Source organism: Bombus affinis, chromosome 2 (assembly GCF_024516045.1).
Source record: "Bombus affinis isolate iyBomAffi1 chromosome 2, iyBomAffi1.2, whole genome shotgun sequence".
Classification (NCBI taxonomy): Eukaryota; Metazoa; Arthropoda; class Insecta; order Hymenoptera; family Apidae; genus Bombus; species Bombus affinis.
This window is the reverse complement of record NC_066345.1, coordinates 1,699,364-1,722,399: the sequence shown is the minus strand read 5'-3', so window position 1 is coordinate 1,722,399 and position 23,036 is coordinate 1,699,364. Positions and strand designations below refer to the sequence as shown.

At 34.9% G+C, this 23,036-nt stretch overlaps 1 protein-coding gene across 1 annotated transcript in view; it reads left to right on the top strand.

Annotated features, from left to right (window-relative positions):
- The first annotated feature begins 3,012 nt into the window (after positions 1–3,012).
- Positions 3,013–23,036, top strand: part of LOC126925433 (brain tumor protein) — a 153,699-nt gene continuing 133,675 nt past the window's right edge. The window contains exon 1 of the mRNA XM_050741048.1: positions 3,013–3,413. The gene's annotated coding sequence lies outside the window, so the exon portion shown is untranslated. The remainder of the gene's footprint in view (positions 3,414–23,036) is intronic.

The following is a 23,036-nucleotide window of genomic DNA, read 5'->3' as shown; positions in this document are numbered from 1 at the left end:
ATTAAGGAAGTTGGTACAATGTTGCGATGTTATATACACGACGTTATGCCACGAAGCTTGTATAATCTTTCACGTTTACACGAAACTGCTGCCTCTGGAACGGCGGTTAACCAAACGATACTGCCGAAACAGAAATTCTTCCGTGGCAACCGTTCACCTCGTAGAGAAAACTCGAATTCCTTTGTAGCGAAACCGACCGGAGTACAAACAACACCACCAGTTAACTATACCCGTGGAAACTTTGAAGTAGGAAGGTCTTTTCAAACGTGTTACTTCCGACGACAGCTCGTTTCCCTCCGGCAGAAAATTACGGAAAATAAATTCTCGTTCCGTATCGATCACCGAGTAATGCGATTCGGTGCTATTAACTGGCAAATTAAACGCTATCGAATAATGCGCGAGTATACATTTTTCAAAATTCGTATAATATTAACTTACCTATGTTTTTTTATCGTTAATTTGTATTCCTGATACTCCGTATCGTTCTAATCAATTTTCAATTAATGCAACAAGCGCGTGAGGATTTCAGGATAAATTTCGTGCCTTCGAGATATATATACTTCGTTGCCATTGTATATTTTTTTGAAACCATTAGTGCTAATGAATTAATGCAAAAGCGTGCTATCTTTTGAAACGAACGTTGCTGAATTACGATTAATCTTCCTTCTGATACAATTTATTAATTTATTCATTCTACGCCATCTATTCTTGTTTAAGCGCTGTCGGTGCCATAATTATATTTCCTATTCTAAAAATTATCTTCGTCATGGTCGTCAATATGTATTTATTTTGTCTACGTCGTTGTTTCAACAATTCCAAGGACTGTCTTCGACTACCATTTGTTCTTATTGTCTACCTTTGTTTCTAGTCTTTACAAGGGAACCTTAAACAAGACAGTTCAGCAGTAGGAGATTAAGATGATAATATGCCATTTATGCTATTCAAAAGTGTTTTTTTTCTTCTTTTTTTTTTTTTTTTTTTTTTTTTGTTCAGAACGATACAAATGAGAAGTAATCGAAAGTGAACATCATTCCGACTCAAATGAATTTAATATAGTATTAGTACAGAAAGTATTAAATGAGGCAGTCAAGAGAAAGTTTAAAGAGTAAGTAAGGGAAAACACGGTAATTTTACAAAGCTGAATTATAATCGACAAGAGAGATAAATGTACAATATAATTTAATATAATATAACAGACGAATGTTTAGTACAGAAAAAATCTTAAACACAAATTTTACTTACGATCATATACGTAACTACCAATTTTAAACTTTCTCCTGCTCGCCACTGTATACAAAAAAAAGTGTAATATAAGATATTATTATTATTTGAAGCAAAGTTAGTTATCTATCCCAAGTTAGCTATCTATTTGTAGGTATAAATATGTATTTTACATATACAAGATGTCCCATCTAACTCTGCTAACCTTAATTATTCTCTTACTCGTCATAATACTAGAAAATGTTTCAAACAAAAGTTATATGGTAACGGGGAGAACATACAAATTTCCAGTGTTTCAAAAACGTCTAAATGTCTACAGGAATATATAATGAAAAATGGGAATATCCGTTTGAAATATTAATGTCGTCTTTACTAAACACGGTAAAATCGGTTTAAAACACGGTATGTTCCCCTCGATACTATGCAATTCTGTCTAAAACATTCTTTTGTACCGTGACAAATAAAAGAGTACTTAGAGGTGACAGAGTTAGGTGGGACACTATATGTGTTAATAAATTTGCTACTAAAGAATTGTATTTAATAGGGGAAAGTAGTCAAATACAGAATAATTTTTAAAGATCTGACAAATGAACATCTATCAAACTGCTATAGATTGTGTCACTCGTTAAGCTTCGTACCGTACACGTAGCGGTTCGTCAGTCGGGTGGATGTTAAAATATCGTGCCAGGATCGTTTTACTTTTTTACTGGTCCGAAAGTTTCGATGGTGTATAAATTTGACGTGTCTTTTCGTATGTGTTATTATTTCGCCATATTTGCGCTCCTTGTCATTGCTAGCGTACTTGCCTGTGATACTCGTAAGTATTTACGAGCTGAATATCACGTTTTTAGCTTTGTAAAATTCCAAATATGGATACGCAGTAGCGGTTCAATTATACAATATTCCAATATTTAAATTACTTTTTTTTATAGGTCGTTTTACTTATAAGATAGCAGGGTATCTTCTCCAAGCACGAAGAAAAATCAATAAGAAGGAAAACCATGGGACGAGAAAGAGATGGCCGAAGCAGCCATAAAAACGGTTCGAGAAAAGAAAATGGGCTATCTCTAAGCATCAAACCACTTTAGCGTAGTCACGAGTGTACTGCTGCAGAGTTTGATACCCGGACTCGCGACTGTTGTAAATAGCCGCATCTTGGAATTATTGAAACGTGTGCTTTTGTTACGATCAAGAAGAATAAAGTAAAAAGAATGAAACCATTTTTTGTTTGTCTTTTAATTTTCATAGTACCCGATGTTGGTATTCCATATTTCGGTGTCGGTGTCTATTCCGTACTGGGTATGATTTCCATCTTTTTAATTTCGATCCAATATCGAAAATCGTTCATAGCGTTGAAAGTGTAAAAATGGTCCGGAATTGAGCGTAGATATATGGTCGAATATCCATAAAAATTTTTATTTCTCGTGATTGATTTTGCGAGAATGAGGTTGGAAAAACGAAATGATATTCCATATTTCGCTACTTTTCTCTAATATTGAAAAGGAACCGTAGAACATCTATTCGTAGATGTTTCATAAAAGCGTTGATAGCGCAGCTTTTGCAGCGAATAAAAAAGAAGAAACGCATCCCTGTTGCTACGACTATTCCCATATCGCAGAAAAGTGCATTCGATAGGCAAATGTACTCGCCGAGCGCAGAAACCTGCGCTTAGGTTCACTTCACTCCCCACCCCCTTTCCGCGGCTACCGCCAACCGCCCCCTTTTACTCTCCCCGGAGTTCTCTATTCCTGTCGCGTATCCGCGCTTCGTCGGCTGCCGCTGTCAGCATCGTCGTCGTCGTCGCCGTCGTTGACGTGACCGTAACGACTCGTGCGAAAAAGTTCGGTCGTCAATGCGTACTCGAGTGGTCCAAGTTCGGTTAAAATTGGTCCAAATTCGGTTAAAGTCGGTCTTATACACTTGTTAACGTATTAAGGTTAGGAACACTTGGAATATTTTTCGCGAGTTCCAAAGAGATATTTTGTCAAATTTCAAAGTTATCGTTCGGTGATTACCTTTCTAGTGAATACGTTATTTCCTCCTGGCGATCGTTTCTGGATTTGACAAGATCGTGATCGGTGTTTCGATTCTTCCAGTTGTCGTTAAGTCTCGGATTTTTCTGAACACGATTCCTTGGGCTATTGTCACGTGGCGAATGTGAAGAAGAAACGTCATCGCATGGCCAGCCCAAGGTAAGCAACTTCAATATCGTTTTAACACGTTCAATTAATCTTTTCCTTTTTCGATGTTATTAACGTTAATAAAGTCAAAAACGTGGAAACGCATTAACTAATACTACGTAAATCTTGATCGATCGAATTGGTAAATTAAGTTAACAATCATTTAGTATTATTTAGTATTAACAAATTCTTATTATTTTCTAAATTTTTAACAATACGATTTATATAGATACATTTTTGAAAGGAAGTTAAATTAGCTGAATATATTCGATTAATTAATTAATTAATGCTTACGAATCAAAATTATTTAGAATAGAAAGAATTGTCTGAATTTCTTTCATAACCTATTCGTGATTGAGAAACTAGTATATTAAGAAAACTAGTCATTACAAAAAGAAATCAATTTATGAAATACTCTTTGTACTTGGTAATTTCTATAATATTTATCGATTGTTAAATATCTCTTTCATAGTTTTATACAAATTTCGACGAATCTACTTTATCAAATTATCTCCGTGTTTATTAAAACGCTCAGCTGCGTACGAGATGTGCATGGTTTCCTAAAAAATCACAAACTTTATCAATTACAAGTTCATCAATGAACGCTTTTATGGTATATGAAAACTTATATGGTTGTTAATAAATTTAAATTGAGAAATTAACGTCGCCTTTGTAAAGGACAAGTTAATCGAGTAAGAAAATCAATTTATTAACTATTCGAAAGTAGTCTCAGTTTGATAAGGTCAAATACAGGATTATAAGATACGACAGTGATATATAATGATATGCAAAATATAATAACTATTGTTTCCTCAATTTTACAATGTCAAGTAGACTGATTGCCCTCTTTCATTCAATGTTCCTGACGAATACAACTAAATTATCATCAGGTCCCTTTGTTCGACATGTCCAATGATTCGTTGAAGTGACGATCGAAAGAACACATGACGCAAAAAGATACTTCCTCGCCAAATAATAATTTATCGAAACAAAGTGAGTTATTCGTACATATAATAGGCGCATCTTAAATTAATATTCCTCGTTACTTTTTATTTTCACTTGCTACTAGCGAGTTGGATATTTTTCTTGTGAGAAATTAAATTTTTATTTTGATCGACGGAGACACAAAAAAAAAAGAAACAGCCAATTACGTAACTAACATTAGTTTCATATCATAACCTTTTTCGTATCACGTGTTTGTCAGAACTCAAATTTCTATTTTGGTCGAGGAAGAAAATACGAAACGAATAGTCAATTATGCAACTGACGTTAATGTTAATTACATACCATTAACTTTGCTAATAAGACTAATGTTAATACCATACTTATACGTGTTATTACGTGCAATGCTATTGATACTATTATAAGTACACTATTTCCACTCCTTTCTATAATCTAACGATATAATAGCCTGCTATGTACGTACTTTATAACAATAGAGATTTTATCAAAGACACGCGATTTCGTCTGTTCAAAGTTCAATTTTAAGTTACTGTTACCTAACAACATGATATAAATTTCTAAGCGAAAAATGTACAAAAATTACTACTAAAAGTTAGAATATCTTATTACTAGAAACGACATATAACACGAAATTAATATAATATGAAATTGTGTAAATATTGCCTTACAACATAATATAATATAAACTAAGTTGCTAAATATGTCTATAAAAATAAACAGATACGAGTACCTTGATAACTTTTTGTAGAGAATTAAAAAACTGTATCAAACGGTGTATAAAAAAATATATAGTTCCATTTTAAAAAATAAAGATCGCCTGGAGATGATCGTTGGTGATGATCGTAAGACGTCCTCCTTGAAACACAAGTTTTATTTGATACACTTTTTCGAATAAGGTATAGTTTAGGGATCGATTAAAATAAGACACTCTGTACATATTAGGCGTATCAACGAATAATCCAAATTTTTCAACGAATCTCAGAATTTATTTCGTTAGAATTGTTAATCGTCAGATCGCTGACATCGCTGAATAACGTTCTGTGAAACTGCTTCATGACAACATTAGACTATACACTGCTTCTGCAACAAAAGACACCGTAAAGAGTCTCGATCGGGGCATCTCGTAGCGGCCAGCTTACTCGCTGATACAAAAATATCCTGACGATGGGATCTTGTCTAAAGACGCAACATTTTTCCATGATGGGATTCATCTCCTGCCTAATAAGTAGCGTCCATTTTTGCGTACGGATTTTTGCTCGCTCAAGCTAGCTTCCGTCGCTATTCCCATCAATTCTTGGAAATAGGACCTCGGAATGAGTCTCGAGCACACCGAATGAGATAAAGCATCGAATGAAACTTGACACGGATCCTCGTCGATTGTTCCGGTCACATATCGATTGATGCTCGAGCCCGCGTTCGCACGTATCGGTATCGGTATGTCACTCACACTCGTTCCTTTTCGTTCCTTTTCCTTGCTTTTGTTGTGTTCGTAGAATATCACTTGCCCGAATAAGCGTCCCGATTTGGTCCCAACTGCGGATGCTAAAGTGGGCATTACTATAGACGACTTACAGTTATAGAAGGCAACGGTGGATGTTCTGATCGGACACTTCGCCGTACTTTTTTTAAAATAAATTTTGGGTTTGACCGAAACATTTGGCTTATTCGTTCGCTAATTCGCGATAAACCATTCGTATGGTACAATTTTACTGAAAAATGAAATATCGCGAAGAGTCAAGATAACATACAAAAGTGGGAATTTCGGTCACTTCTTCGATATCAAACGCACTTTCAAGCACTTGTTGTACTTCCTAGAGACCATCGAGCCACTCAAGGTCAATCGATGCCTTTAACATAAGCTTCAAAGAGCACGTTGGAGAAACGCTCTCTTCACGTACGGCACAGTGTTCGTTGGTTTCCGATTCGAAGTCGCTCTTTCTCGCAGCTTGGCCACTTTCATCCGGATGCATCTGGGAACGAGCTATTAATATATAAACCTTATTTCGGTCCGCAATGTGTTTACAAGTTCGAACTGCTCGTACGCGCGTTTAACGGAAGTGCGGTGAATCAGCGTGATATCCAGCCGAACCAAGCGTCCTGTGAAAGGCAAAATACTTTGACTAAAGACACGCAACGATATGTAAGATTCGGAAGAGTGAAATTGAAATCACTTTTATATTATGCAAGTGGTTTTAAACGTAAAACAGATATCTTACTACATGGAGGGTGTCTACAAATTCTCCCCGTATTAAGAAACTGACAAATGATATAAAATAAAACATTGAAACATTTTCCTTCTTGTTTCTTATGTTTTGATTATGACGAGCGGCCTTGTTTCGATCCAAAGTCACTTAAAAGTAGCGTATTGAATTCGACTTTCTTTTTTTCCTTTTCTTTTTGCCATAAGGGAACAAATATATGGCACACCATTTTTAAATGGCGAGTAACAGAGTGACCTTCAAATAACCTCGAAAAGTTGGAACGAAAATTTTTTATTTGCATCATAATCTACGTTAAAAACAATAAAAGGAACGTTCTTATATTTTTTTCGTATCATCTAGTGGAGAGGTGGGATGAAAGGATCGATCTGTTAGCGACAATAGCTTTTTCACTTTGAAGCACCATTCATGTATGTGCAATCGTATACAGACTGAAATCGTTATTGTTTCAAACATAATAGTAACGCACGATTGAATTTCTTTTTTTTTCTTTGGTTAGAAGTAAAATTTTTAATAGTTTGTCGAAACTTGTTGCGAAATACTCTTGTTAGCGACCAACTTTTTCGGTAATATTTATTAAAAATTGGTAACATGAAATATGTTTTCGTTAATTTTAATTAATGGAAAAACTATATTTTGCTTTTATTATTCCCGATCAAAGGATCAAATTAATTAAATAATCAAACAGGGTAACGGTATCGGATTTGCGTTTGATTAAATATCAGATAATAGAAAGAGAAAAACTTTTTAAAAATTTTTGTATCTCTACATTCGTTATTCATTTATACATGCTTAAAAAGCTACGAGTTTCATAGATACTGTTATTTACTATGAAAATACAGAAAATATAAAAGAGTACAAAATTAATGCTTTTAAAACGATGCTCCTGTTTAAAATTCAAGTGAAAAGTTGAAATTGTGATGTAAAATAAAAAGCTATTTATTTTTTGCCTCTTTTTAAAATGAATTGGACACACGAAGGAAGACAGTGTTAGTAGCCCCGCAATATTCATGCAGCCATCTCTAGCTCTTGATGTATTGCAGCTATCGTTCATTAGCTTGTTCCTTAGAATACAAACACAAACGGAATTCTGCGTCGTCATCTAATTCCGATTCAGAACCGCCTTCCTTGTCAATTTGCTCCATTTCCGAATATCCATAAGATGCTTTTGTTTTCGTCGACGTATCTCATATTAGGAACATCTTGGGTTCGGAAAAAGAAGTTAAATTGATATGAGAACTGTTTATTAACGGTTCGTATAGACGATAACGCAATTAGTTGATAATACAAAGACTCGAGGCTAATAAAGAAAATGGTCAAATAATTTACTGTTAATGTTACGCAAACCTTCTGTGTAAATGAATATAAAAACTCGCTACAGAAGAGAACATAATGGTATATTACTGAAACGATCGTATTCGCGTAAATGAAAATCGCATGCGAACGATGTTGTCATTAGTTACAGTGGTTCTAAACCCTACTTCGGTGTCATTCCACTTCTTTGTAAAAATAAGATGGAATTTCGTACGAAGCACCGATCACTTTCATCCAGAAGTTATTATATTTCTACTTATTTATATCGATAAAATTTAGGAATATTAATACTTCAACATTTATAACTAATAATGAAACAATTTGAAGTTCAGCCAAATTTAATATAGATAACATCAAGATAGGATTAATAGTTTTAGTTTAATGAATATTAAAATAAGATTAAGAGCTTTGGACGAACATTTGTGCGCAATACGCAAGAAAATCTCTTTGCATCGTTTAAAAAGGATTTAGACTCGTTTAACCGCATGAAATGGTTTTTACCGCTTGGTGGACGAATGGTGCTTCAATTTTGTAATATATTTGTAGTTTATCCTTTCAACGACGACAATGTGTATGTGTATAATAACGATGTTAATGATCTCTTCTGTAAGATAGATGCTATATAAATTACATTTGGTCGCATACTATATACTACCTTTGCGACGATAAAACTAATTAACCACCGCAACGAATTTTCAATGAACGTGACTCACGAAGGTAATACTCTCTAATGAACATAATTCTGACAATACTCGCGCGTAATTCTACAAAGTTATTAATAGTAATGTATCAAAGTAGATGTTGAAATTTTTTGATGTTTCAAATCTTCAATCGTTCCATTGTGCGGCAATTTATTTCAACTGAAAAATCGAGGCAACGTCTAAAAGTCTAATATTAATTCGACAAAATTATTTATTCTGCGAACAACGGCAATTAGCGAAGTTTCCGACGTATCGTAGTATTGTCACATCGTTGAGAATTTCGCCAAATAGATTACGATTTATAATTTATAACTATGCTGGAAAGTTTTGAAACACCTGTTATAAGATAATTTTAGCCCGCCAAAATTTAATTCGTAATAAATAATACGGTACTTGTAAAGAATTTGTCGAATGCTATTCGAAGATTCGTTATCGGCACTGTATTTTTTAAGAAAAAATTAATATAAATAAATTTTAATAGGAGATGTTTAATTATTTATTTATTACGTTTAGGCGTGCTACTCAAAAAGGTATAAATGATTTTAAAACGCTTAAAATTACTTAAATTCGTGTTTTTACTTACTTATTTATAGCCTGCAAATGTCTGAGGATAAATGTAGACCAAGCTTGACGTAGGATTCTGATTCCTGCATCGATACAAGTTGTTTCCGGTGCCGATTTGCCGATACCAAACTACATACATTGTACCATGCATCATGGAACCTAAAGTTTGATTCACACTAGCAATCATGGTAAGGTCAGATCACGTCAAATCAGACATCGGTGAAAATCTCTTACACGTAACATGATAGCATTCACAGTAGGCGGATCGGTCAAGTTAAATGAAAATCTCTTGACCGATGCACGATTTGACGTGATCTGACCGTGATCGCTATTCTGAATCAGGCTTTAGTGCGAATAGCTCCGTAAAATCCTAGAGTTTGATCGATCGTGAACCGTACTTTTGACATTCAGCGTAAATCGGGCTTAAGTGTTGATGCATACATCGTAACGTGTTTCAACGCGTATAAGGAGCTTTAGTTTCAATGCACTTTTCACGAAGTGGCACAATCTTTTATCATCTTCCTCCGCGCATATATTTTTAATTACCGAAGTAATTATATACCAAATTTAATTATTGACAATAGTAGAAATCTAATATAAGGGAAGTTTAATTAATTAATAATAGCAATATATTCGAATAAATTACATAAACAGATGTACATGCGTATAAAATATGTTATACGTGATATAATTATACATGTGTCGTACAGATTGTATTAGACCGATGTAAATATTTACATTAAACAGTTATTTTAACATTTTCATTTCAACTGGATTAAATCTAATTTATTTTTTTGAGAATTATGTATGTAATTATTAATATGTAATAGTTAAGCGAGATATTACGATGTATTAATTAAAAGGATAGTGAGCTATTCAAAATAATTAATGCAACTAAAAAACGCAACATAAAGTTCCAATGTAAAAAAAGATACTAACTGATAAAACTAAAACGTAATGAGCATAGTTTCAATGCGCATGAAAAAGGAGGTCGAGTTTTATGTGCATATTTATTATTCTAAGTGCTTCTACGATGCTAAACATTTCATATTACTTAGTAAAATGTTTATAATCGTATATAATGTTGTATGTGTTACAAGTTACTGTATCTACACGCTCTTATCTCTTTTCATCGTTGTACTTAATTTATTTCTATATCATTACATTGATATCGAGTAGCTTATTAATAAGAGTTATTATAGTTCTTAGTTTCCAAACTATTTTGCAAAACCTCTAATCAACTATAATTTTATTCTCATAAGTGAAAGAAAAATTCTACGATTATACAGCTGAGGCTTAATTTACGTTACTAACTTTATACTACTAATAACAACTAGGTATTAAGCTGCAGGTTTAGTGTACGATATGCAAAGGTTCTTTAAAGAAGCGAAGCATTTTAAGGTAAACAAAATTTCAGTTAAAATTATGTTATTATATTATTTCGATATAACAGTTATCGTTAGGTTGCAGCTAGACATTATTATTATTATCATTATTACTATTAGCCTGTTTTGTACGATTTCATATTTTTATCGATAAAATTGAGGCTATAGAATCTATATAAAATACTTCGCTTTTAATGTTTTTTTATATTGCATATATTTTTACGTATACTTTCTGCTTTTCGATTTTCCATAAACGCATAAAAATCCGCAGTCTAGTTATTATTACACGTTCCATTTATTATGTCATATTTGTGACAAAAATATCAAAAATAAGAAGGGGTGAGCGTAGCCTAAAATAATTAGTAATGATATTGAAATCTGCATATATACGTATAAAATATGATCGTAAAGAATACAATAACTAGATTTTCAATTAAGAAGGGACTAATTACGTTAATATCCACGAGAAAGTACTATGTACTTCTGGTAGTGTACGGTAATTGATAAGAGGCTGGAGAGAAACGCAGTATATGTCATTCGAGTTCGAAGGAAACGTTTCACGCGTATACATCGCAGCTTGAGCGCGGATGATGAAAACAGGCCTGACCAACGGCTCTCTGTTTGCAACATGGTAAAAGGTACGGAGAGCGTGGTTGCGTAATACCGCCTTATTGCTCGGCGAAGGAGAAAGTCGGCTTCACGACGTCTGCACGCTCTCTTATGTACTTATACACACATACACACACACACACACACACACACACACACACACACACACACACACACACACACACACACACACACACACACATGAACGTTCATCGTTCGTAAACCGGTCAGATCCGATAGAATCGGATTTGCGGAGACCACAATAAAATGGCAAACATTGCGTAACATGCAAATTTCAAATTTCATTTTTCAATTAATTTTTATCGTTGAGATATTACAGAGAAGGTAATGTTTTTTTAAATTTTAACCAAAATTTTCCATCATCCGAGGTGCTTTGAGCTTAACCATAACTTCATCTTTTTCGAAAGTTTAACATATAGATCACAAAAGCGTAAATACCGTGATATTGTTGAGGCAGTTGATCAAACTTTTAATCAATCGAATAGTTAATTAAACTTAGATACAAGTACGATATTACGTTAAATGTCGTATCAAAGATCGCATGATAATGCTTACATATTTGTTCAAATATTATATCAAGTAATACTTTAAAACGTTCTTATTAACACCCACGAAGCCTCCCTTCTTGTTACTCGAGATCTCGATTATCCGAGGTAGGTTGGTTCCACGTCACGTCGGATAATCGACTCTACTGTATTTGTAGCGCGACAATATCCTTCAAAAGTAGAACACGCTGAATCATATTCTTCACGCGTGTCTGAGATTCCCCCTCTAGGGTGAAATTTCCTGGCTGTCTGTACCTTTTACGAGCGCACGCTAACGAACAATTATTCAGAAAAGGACATAACGGCGACTTCGCATTATAATATACGGCATTTTTGGTCGTCAAAATTACCGATATTACGTACTTTGTGTTACCTTTATTCGAAAACGGCGAGGTGAAGGCTGAATATATTCAAACTTTCATTGTAGGGTACAAAGTTATTCTCGAGCTGTTGCAGATGCGTAATCACGGAATATATTTCACGAGAGAACGTCCAAAATAACTTTTGCAAAATTACGACTATCATACTACATGGAAAGATTATCTATGAGAAACAAAAAGCACATTAATTCGTTAAAATCGATATATCAATCGGTACGTATATTGCGTTTAGTTACCCATACAGACAGAGAACGCTGTGTCGTGCCGTAATTACTAATTACTCTGTATTCAGTCTCTCGTGCAGACAATTATGAAAGCTGCCGTCATAGCACGAGAAAACTGCCCTTTCCCACGAAACTCACTCATTAGTAGATGCCTTTTCTCTGTTGACCGGAATTCTGGAATTTGTAGCTCTAGATTCGATCTTGTTACAGCAAAATATAGTGGCCGCAGACTGCCCTCAGACTCGCTCCACTCGATTCATGACAGTTTTAGCAGATCGCAATTACGATTAAATTATACAGCGATAGACCGCTTCATTTGCGTTCAATTTTTTCTTCCAGTTTTTAGTTAACCATGATGTTACCATATGCCTACGGTGGGTCACGAAACCATTCGAACAGTTAGAAACGTTTTGTCCTATAAATCTTACTTAAATTTCAAAATCTCATTAGCTCTAGAACGAGACGCGACTATCGTCGCAGTACTTGTAAAGTTTGCAACGAATCCGTAAATGTAGATAGAAGTTGGAAAATATTTATCGGAAACGTATAGTTTGCAGAGATCGACAAAGTATCGAAACGATCAATTGCAGTCGAACCTTCGACACACGAACCAAACCTAATTCCAAGTCCCTTTTTTAACATCATAAACATTTCGAAATAAGACGTAACTTTATCGTCACTCTCGTTGTAATCTCCTTTCTAATATATTTCTCCACGTTACAAAACTTTTTCGTACAATGCATATCTAGATACTGACATTCTTTCATCGTTGATCTATTATCATCGCTATACGCCAGAACATTTATTTTTCTATTCCATTAGTCTTCTTACTTTTTCAAACACTCGAGTAATCCTCAATTATGTTATTCCAAATACGTTATTATTCTATGTATTATATACTGCAAAAATGTTATTCACAAAGCTGCAATGTGCCGAAGCAGATCGTATTGAACATTTACCGTAGCCTTGTCGAAGGACAATACTTGTAAACACATTGGCACGTAACATCCATTCGATTTACTAGAAAAAAATTGGCTAATAATAGCGTGAACATCCCATATACATATTCGAATTGGTTTCAAATTTTTCTATTATAATCCCAGTAGTCGTGTCTCGTTACAGTGCTAACAAAATATGAAAAGGTTTCGCATATCGTGCACAATATGTTCGTAAAAATGTTCTATGGTAAGCGTTCGAATGCGTTCGTGAGTGACAAAGAACTTTAATTACGTATAAAACGGTAAATTAACGAGTTATCGACGTTTCCGTTAACGTTTTACACAATCGGCAATTGTCAAAAACAAATACAGCCTGAAAAGAGGAAAAGTAAACTATTACTTAACGTCAGTTCATTTGTTGCATGTACACGTCGTTTTCAGATTCTCGCGATAACGAAGATTTTCACTTTCGAATTCACTTGGCGATACGAAACGCGCTGATAGGGTGCGAACCTTAATATTACTTTTATGCAAATATAAAAGGAGGGAAAACATTACTTTCTCGTATTAAATCGAGCTGAAATTATTTGAACGTATCTTACCATCGCGAGTGAATCTCCGTACAACGCGTTTCTAAAGGAATTTAAATTACGTGTACCTACATGTACGCAATTATACAATTCGGGATAATTAGTTAATAAATTCAAGCCGACAACACAGACACTTGATCATCCTTTGAAAGATAAATATAAATAAGAATGCAAAAATAGTTATAACAACTGTGTATGTACGTAGTATATTCTCCTATGTAATATAATATTTATTTAGTACAAATTGGATTCTTTTCACTGTTTTTATTTCCTAGTTATTTTATTGCAAACGTGTTATTTCAGTCGCATGACTTTTTTTTTTAATGCAAAAGATTAAACGAAGTAAAATTTATTCGAATTTCTCAATAAATTCTCAAGTCTATTTTGTGTCAAAATTTTTTATTTAACCGAATAACCTGGAAATGCATACGTCATTATTATTACTATTACTTTGTACGAGTTCATCAAGAATTTAGTTGCCTGACCACATGGTGATGCGTTATTATTGTTATCACTAAATAAATTATTCTTATCCGATGTTTCATACATACCAAAAATGTTTGGATTATTATTTTCAAAATTACATGAACTGCATACTACAATGACAACTTGTAGCATGACTATGTGAGGATGAAATGTTCGCTTAAATTCTTTTCATTTTCCATGGGTATAAATCGTGTCGAAAAGTATGTTGTGTATTTGCGATATATTTTATATAATATTGGAGGCCGGTTTACGCTTTTTTTTTTTTTATAAATCTTTTGTTCGAAATAGTATTGGAAGTTCTTTGGTATATTTTTTCACAGCGGTATAACGAATACACAAAAATTCACTCAAAGTCACGCATTACGTTAAAAGTGTTTTAAAAACGTCGTTCCAGTGAACGTACTGGCCTCCTAAATACCACCTTAGCGACACTGGTCTTGAAAATGTAGAGTGGAAATGTAGAGTAAAGGAAATGTGTAAGGTAAGTTTCGCAAAATCTAAAACGAGAGTATTTTAGAAACACGACATCGAAGATATTGCCTGTCGACGGTAAAGTGTGTCAATTCCAACGAAACGTAATTCCATTAATAGACCTACTACGATAAGCATATATACTTATTTCGTCCGAATAAAGGTGACTCCATATACTATGACCTAATGATAATAATATGTATTCATAACATTTTACGCTATCTATGCCTGCTATACAGGGCGCTACATAACACGTGGGATCAACCTCGATACTTGGGAATACAAAAACAAGGAAAAGAGTTGATACAAACGCGTTGTATCACGGTTATAGCCACATTTGTGTTTCGATAATCCGCAACTGCTTAGCTTCGTAGAAGTTGCTGGAAATGGCTCGGTCCGCATTATGCGACGTACAGCTGGTCGCATATTGAAAGATGGCGCATTTTTTTTGACACTATTTCGAGCACTTTCTACGAAGATAAGCTGTCGCGGATTATCGTGACACGAAAGTAGCTGTAACTTTGAAACAAGGTCGAATAGGACACACGTTTGTATGAACTTTTTTCATTGGCTCTGCTTGGTCTCCTGTCCACTGTTGAAGTGGGTCGCGCATGTTGTGAAACATCCTGTGTATTAGAAACGTTAATGTCGAGAAACGAAGTGAAACGAAAAGAAGTGCGCGAACATTTGTAGAAGTTGGTCGAAGAGAAAATTTCCGAGTCGAAATTTCAGGCAATAGCGTCGAAGCGATGCGAGACACGTTTGAGCATACACGGTATACCTATGTATATATATAGCACATCGATGTTATAACCTAACAACGATAGTAGATGTATATTCGTAATATTCTACGTTATATATGACTCATATATTGGAAATATTATCGTCCGAGAAACGAACTGAAAGAAAAAAGAGTGCGAGAAGATTTTTGGAAGCTGGTCGAAGAGAAAATATCCGGGTCGAAATGTTAGATAGCGGACTCGAGGGAATGTGGAACGGGAAGGTGTGAAAAGGGAAAAGGGAATATTATAACCCAGCGTATAATGACAGTATCTATTCGTAATGTTTCGCGTTATCTATGTCTGGCGTACATTAGAAGTGTTAATATATTCGAAAAACGAAAAGAAACGCGAGAATATTTTTAGAAGTTGATCGAAGAGAAAATTTCCGGGTCGAAATGTCAGGCGACATGCTCGAGGGAATGCGATACACGTTTGCGCGTATGTAGTAATATGCAGTGTACCTACGTGTACATACCGTTCATTTCGCAAGTGGTACGGTAATGCAGGCGTCGTGTCGGTGCATCCGAGAAGGAACAACCGGTTAGCTTTGTCTCAGCGATGTCTAGCGGGGCGGTCGTAATAGCTGCTGTTATAGCGCGTGACATAAGGCCGGGGCTGGCTTCGCCGTAAAGATTGCATTTTCTCATGAAAGCCGGATGAATCACGTCGTGAGAGTGAGCGCGCGCACCGATCCAGCTCTTCTGCTCTTCTTTCCTCCTCCGCTATTTTCCACTTCTCTTCTCTTAGCCTCTTCTCGAGCTTGTGATCCGAGCCGCCGCGTTTCGCTACAGAAAGTAATAAGATTTCGCAGTTGCCCTCACGAGCGGTCCTTCTCGACCAGAAATCGCTGGGTGTATCGTGAGAAAGAGACTACTACCGTTCTTTACGAAACGTCAAAGCGAATCCTCATAGTCTGCGACCAGTTTCAACGTGTCGTTTCTATCTCGTTGCTATTCAAGCTAATTCTATCGTGCTAATTTATTTGCGCTCGTATACGAAGCGTCTCGGCGGTCAAATCGATCAATTTCAATTCTTATAGCTTCAAGTGTACCGATAATGATCAATTTTTTAAAAACAAATTAATTACCCTACTGTTGCGTCAGTATTTCGGCACTTTGAAATTATCGCAAGCATGTATATAAAATATACTTTGTGTAAAACTCTAGTTCAATCTAATTTTCGCCTCTGATTTTCTCTCGGGCGACCATAATATAGAGTTCGTTTATCGTTCGTTTATTCGTTTACTCGGCTATTGTTCGTCCGTCTATCTATACAAAAAGATGACACAGATAATAGCAAATTCCAAGGTAAATTAAAAATAATCATATTTGCAACATCGTCTCTTTTCTCCGCTGTTCGATTTATGGAACTGATCGGCGTGGTTTCTGAACGAGTCATACGTTCATCCGTCACGTAAATCAATTATACAGCATCTCGATTGAGCAACTTTCAAGCACGCAGATATCGTTCTATCTTAAGAAAGCAAAATCTACCATCCAGTATTTACGTTACAACTATCGCGTATCTAACACTTTCACAACGAGTGTCACGTATGCGTGACTTTAGCTGCCAGTGACTATAATAGCGTACGAGCAATACGAAAATTATTGCAAAATAAAATGTGGAACATTGAGAAAAAGTAGAGGCGCGGTAAAATGATTAAAAAATATAAAGTTAAACGAAAACTCAATAGAATTTCGTAGAAAGAATAAGAAACTTTTACACAAAATATAACGTGCCAAGCAAAACTGCATTTTTGTTACAAATTTCATGTTTCAATTGTAAATGTGAGAGAACCTCGTCTTCTTTAAGCGTTCTTTTATCAGGATCAATGTTTCATTTTCGTAACCAAGTCAAATTTTTATAATCGTACGAAAGTACTATCAAATGATACAAAATTTAATATATTTAATCAATTAGTACGTAAACGCTATAATAAATACAATGATGGGCCAACACTCTTTATGACTACTGTTGTTGAAGATTTTGATTGCATTTATTTGATACCAATTATAGCTTTAATATCGATTAAAATAATATGCGTTGCTTCTAGGAAAAATAAAAAACAACTTACGATGCAGTAATGTCGCAGAAGCAATAAATGCATGTTTTTAACAAGTCCCATCGTTGTTTAATGGTTGCAGTTTCTTCTACTTTTGCACTTCCGCTCGGAAATTTAGAACGTGTCGTAATTTCGAAAGAAATGGTTCACTTATGTAAAAAATATTTGATCGATATTTATCGCTACCTTTTATCTTATTATTATCATTCTCGTGTTAGGCTTTCGCCCATTACAAGCGAGATACTATTCTAATTAAAAAAGTACATAAAAAGCATATAGGTAGATATTTGATATGCTCGAAAAATTCATAAAATGATTTTTTTTTTACTGTCATCTCAGCAACCGTGCGGCAACCTGGTTGAGGAATGCAGGTTATAGTCTTATCTATAAAGAGATTAAATTTCAAGATCCAGCGATAAGCCGCTCGCTTATGGTAACGTCTTTAGTATGCCCATGTTTCTTCCGGCTGTCACGCGTCTAGAAAACGCTTGGTGATCTTTTTAAAAACTAAAGCATTAATGCGAAATTTCTCGTAAAGCTCGGAAGAGAAGTGTTCGAGAAGGTCGAAGTGGCTGACATGGTAGAAGAAGCACATAAACAGAATGCTATGAAGCCAGCAACTATTTACAAATGGGTGAAAGGGTTTCAAGAAGGAAGAGAAAACGTGGAAGATCAACACCCTGTAATATTATTAATCTCGTTTGAAATTTTCTACGGTTTTTGCGGATTAGTATTATACTGCAATTTCAGTTTCAGTATCGTCCGTATCTAAGTGAAAGCAGTCACAGTTCAAATTGTCGTAAAGATTTAAACAATCCGTTGGAACGAGGTGCCTCGTTTCTTGAAAATTTCTAAGTTTGCGTCTGATATAGGTTTACCATTTGCCTATTATATCGATAGATCAGTGAAAATGTCCACGATGTTAAAATATTTGCTCGATGAAAATCATTATCGACGAAGTTGCAAATAATTCATTTTTAAATTCTGTCATAGGAAACGTTCTTTTCGTACGAGAACGCGGTCGAAGAGAGATAAAGTTGTTCTTGGATAGAAAGATAATTAAAATAATTTGTATACATCGTCGTCGTTGCGCTATTCGTCATCTGGTATGGAACGTAATAAGGTTCCGTTGTTGCAAGCAATCCTTCAGCGAATGGTATCCCGAGGAAAGAGTTGCCAGTATATTGAAATTAGCTTCTCAAGGAAACAGTAAACTGACCTTATTTCATGAATTCTTTTCTTCGGGGCAAAATCGAAAGCCACAAAGCGAAGATACACTTTCAGCGAAACAACTTCTTTGTTAACTTTCCAAGTTAATTCGTACGAAATGGGTTTTCTGATTCAGCAGTCATTCCGTATGTCAGCCAATTATATAAGTATTACGTACATTGACATACAATAGCAATTGTACAAAATTATTATATACGTATACGTATATATGGATATCAAAGCAAGATAACGAGTCTGTCGCGCTTTTATATTGTGTCGCAGTATCGATGTATTATTTTGTCGACACTGAAATGAAATATAAATTTCCGTGAAATAAATTCGTAATATTCGTAACCTTGTTTGTATTCCGTTCGTTGATTTTCTCGAATCATTTGAGTATGAACGTAACTTGAGTACGAAGGAATATATAAAAACTTATAAAAGAAAGGCAAAGAATTCGCCTGGAAAGAAATGGATTTGTACTTTATAAAATCAATTTACCAATTAGGGAATTTTCATAAAACTTTTAGCCGACTTATCCTTGAAGCGAGTAATACAAATTTGTTTAACGACAAAATTACAACCTGTGAATATCGCGAGAAGCAAATTCCTTAGGAAGCTACGTCTCACGAGGCATAAAGTGAATCGAGGAACAGACGATAAATTGAAATGATTCATTTCCATCAGATAGTACGATACGTCCCTTCGTGGTTACTGCCAGCGCAAATTCCACAGTACTTACTAATACGATTTACAATTAGAAGAAAATTTCTCATAAGATAAGCACAGCTGTACAAGAAGCAAGCAATTGCTTTAAAGCTATTTCGTAGAGTCTGAACAAATATTTACGAATATTCGTAAATGTACGCGAAGACAAGATGCATGCTACGACGAGACGTAAAAAGTTTATTTCAAATCAAGAGGAATTCCTCGAGCATGGAACGAAGCGTATAGAAATGCGAAAATTTTTATTTATAATATTTAACTCTCGGTAACAGCATACTGCCTCGTTTTTGACCAGTAATTTTAAGTAATTTTTCATTTTCTCCGTACTTGTGTGTAGATTTTGCCCTGCTTAAAAAAGTTAAGGCAACGTGTACCAATAAAAACAATTAGACGATATTCTAGAAACTTGGAAGAGTATTCGAGAGTTTTGTGGGATTTTGTAAACCACAAAAGCCTAAAAGAAACTGCATAGATTTGAACGACTCAGTACGTAGACAACGTCAGCAGAAAAGTAAGGCTGCAGCCGGAGGATTAATTAACTTATTAAATATAAGATGAACGCAAACGTAATTAAACACAATAAATATAATAATATTTATAATAAAAAAGTATTTTTACTAAATTGTACATCAATTTTTTTTTTATATGGATTATAGATAATATATTTTTATAATAATATTCTAAGGATTATCATCTCTATCATGGAAGAAATTTTTCCTTCCAATTTCGAGTTACGTGCATTTCCCCCCGTTCTCTCTCTGTTTTCTACTGCTCTGTACTTTATTTCAAAAGTACGATTAACTAACATTAACACCTGAAAATGTTACTTCACTGTAACTAAAATTTCATGTAAATGTCGCTCAGTAAAGTTACACGGTCGTCTAGGGACCAACGTGTAGAACGATACTTTTATTGAAATAAAAAAGTTAACTTTGTTCTTTTACACCGGGAAGCTGGCTGTACTCGGTTAGAGAAGGGATTTTGTACCAGCGCAGTTCTTGTCTCTTAAAATTTCCTACGAAAATAATTATAACTAAAAATAACAGTGACGATCTCCCAGAAACCATTTACGACTCTCTTGGGGGTCGTAACCTATGGATTAGTGGTTCAAGGTTTGTTCTTCGTAGAAGTTCAATCTTATATATTTTAGACGTTACTTATATATACGATTCGTAGACAAGAGCATAAATATAATTCATAAACAAGGAAGTGTGTACTTTGCGGAACGTCGTATATCTTAATCGTAAAATAATGACTTACTTGTGAATCATCCGACAAACAAGGAAAAATGTGCTTCGCAGCAAGATTCGTGTTTAAAGTTATCATCTACGAAGAATGTTGATATGGGAAATTTGACTTGTTGAGCATTCGGTAGGTTTTTCTAGCTTTAAATTATCTGCGCGTGACTCACCAATAGCACATTATCTCATGAGAGTCCCATAGCTGATCAACTGGATGTTTGCTTTCTAATCTTCGTCTAATCTGGTCACCGATCTACAAGGACAACTAATTAGGATGTTGCGCAAGTCGTTTCTTACGTTTCATTGCATTTGCCTTAATTTCCTTTTCAACGGTTGATATTTTTAGATCTTTCCGTAGGTCTTCGTTCCTGATATGCCGCAGGGCAACGGTTCCGAGTAGAATCGATGGCAGTGATTTAAATTTAGCGACTTTAGCCCTTTGCTGCTGTTCTCTACAGGGCTAATGACCACGATAAATGATTCACATTTTCGTAGAATGAGCAACACGATGTTTAACTTATCTCCTCTTATACGAGACAACAAATACAGAGATAGTACTGTGTCTAAATATTAATATGACTAACTGTATATGCCATGAGATTACTAAACGAGAAACAGTTGTACTACAAAACTGTGTAATTATAGTTGTTTCAAAATAAAGATATGCGTGTATTAGCATGACGTATCTCGCGATTACCACTACAAGTACAACACCAGTCAAAATCATTGGTTCTATCAGGTATGTAAATATGAAACCGCGATTTTTAGAAAATACACGTTTATTGTATGAAAATGATTAAAAATATTTTATTCGAAGTATTGCCCATCGCTAGCTATACATTTTTCCCACCTGTCTGGCAATTGGTGGATGCCACGTCAAAAAAAAACTGTCGCTCTTTTGAGGCAAACCAGTCATCGAGCCATTTTCGTACATTTTCGTAAGAAGCGAAGCGCTGGTCAGAAAGTGCGTGTCCCATCGATGCAAATAAATAGTAATCGGACGGAGCCAAGTCTAGTGAGTAAGCCGCGTGCGAAAGTATTTCCCAACTGAACGCTTCGATCGTTTCCTTGACAGGTTTTGCTGTATGCGATGGTGCATTATCACGAAGCAAAATTACTTTGTGTTGCCTTTTTTTATATTCTGATCGTTTTTCACACAAAGCTTGATTCAGATCGATCATTTGTTGTCGGTAGCGCTCAGTATTAACGGTTTCGTCAGGTTTTAACAGCTCATAATAGATCACGTTCCACGTTCCACGTTCTTCGTTCCTCGCGTCAAAATTACCACTTCTGAGTTTTTTTAAACCACTCAAAGCACAGTGATTTACCAAGAGCATGCTCACCGTAAGCTTCGACAAGCATTCGATGCGATTCTGCAGCAATTTTCTTCAAATAGTAACAAAAAATCAATGCTGTCCGCAAATCGTAGTTTCCAGGCACAAAATTCGACATGTTCAACGCTATTACAAACTATGCTGTTGTATGAAATTTGTATTGTTCTGAGTCGAAAATGTTTGTGGGATGTCAACAAAGACTTTTGACATCGATGACATCAGTTTAGCGATAACTACATTATCAGCTAGGGCCATCTATAGGCAAATTCCGGTTTCATATTTACAGACCTGATACAATTTTATAAATGTGCCCTCATTTAGGAATTATGGCCCTACACTATGGATTAACAATATCAAAAATGTACTACATAACACGGAATTACATAACATGAAATTTATTTCGTAAGAAAATAATAAATCAATAAACATAAAAATATTCTATGGTTACGTATTTTTTAAAGACCAGTCATCTTAACTGGTTTTGGTCTAAATAGCTTTGTCTTAACTGTCGATAGTTGCAGTATTAGCAGTACTAAGCAGCTTTGTTCGCCGATACGGTTTACTTGGAACATTGGAGTTTGAAGCTTTACCCTCGTATAAAATATGTCTCTCGTTGAAAAACATAAACAAGGGAACAACTGTGTAGAAAAGAAAATATTACGAACATAAGCAGATTTTACGCAGCATTTTCGTTTTACATTCACTCAAATACCATTAGTTTTATATTAGATTGTCCGAAAAGTATCTTTCTTTCGCAGACACGGCTTTTACAACGACGCATCTTTATACAAACATGCAACCTAATCTGTCGAACGTTGTGATCTTTATTTTGATAAAACAAAGCGGATCATACGTAATTCGATAAAATAAT